We start from the raw sequence: 699 nt of genomic DNA on the forward strand, positions 1-699 counted from the left end.
CATCATTTGAAACTGGGCAACTCCCCGAGGTATCGAAGATGGCAAATGTAGTCCCAATTTTTAAAAAGGGAGACAGACATGAGGCACTAAACTACAGACCTGTATCACTAACGTGTATAGTATGCAAGGTCATGGAGAAGATCATCAGGAGGAGAGTGGTGGAGCACCTGGAAAGAAACAAGTGTATAATTGACAACCAGCATGGTTTCAGGGAAGGAAAATCCTGTGTCACAAACCTACTAGAGTTTTATGACAAGGTGACAGAAGTAAGACAAGAGAGAGAGGGGTGGATCGACTGCATTTTTTTGAACTGCAAGAAGGCCTTCGACACAGTTCCTCACAAGAGGTTACTGCAAAAGCTAGAGGATCAGGCACACATAACAGGAAAGGCACTGCAATGGATCAGAGAATACCTGACAGGGAGGCAACAACGAGTCATGGTACGTGACGAGGTGTCAGAGTGGGCGCCTGTGACAAGCAGGGTTCCACAGGGGTCAGTCCTAGGGCCTGTGCTGTTCTTGGTATATGTGAACGACATAACAGAAGGGATAGACTCAGAAGTGTCCTTGTTTGCAGATGATCTGAAGTTAATGAGAAGTATCAAATCGGATGAGGATCAGGCAGGACTACAAAGAGACCTGGACAGGCTACAAGCCTGGTCCAGCAACTGGCTCTTTGAGTTTAACCCTGCCAAATTCA

The sequence above is a fragment of the Cherax quadricarinatus genome, chromosome 33 (genome assembly GCF_038502225.1).
Source record: "Cherax quadricarinatus isolate ZL_2023a chromosome 33, ASM3850222v1, whole genome shotgun sequence".
Taxonomy (NCBI): Eukaryota; Metazoa; Arthropoda; class Malacostraca; order Decapoda; family Parastacidae; genus Cherax; species Cherax quadricarinatus.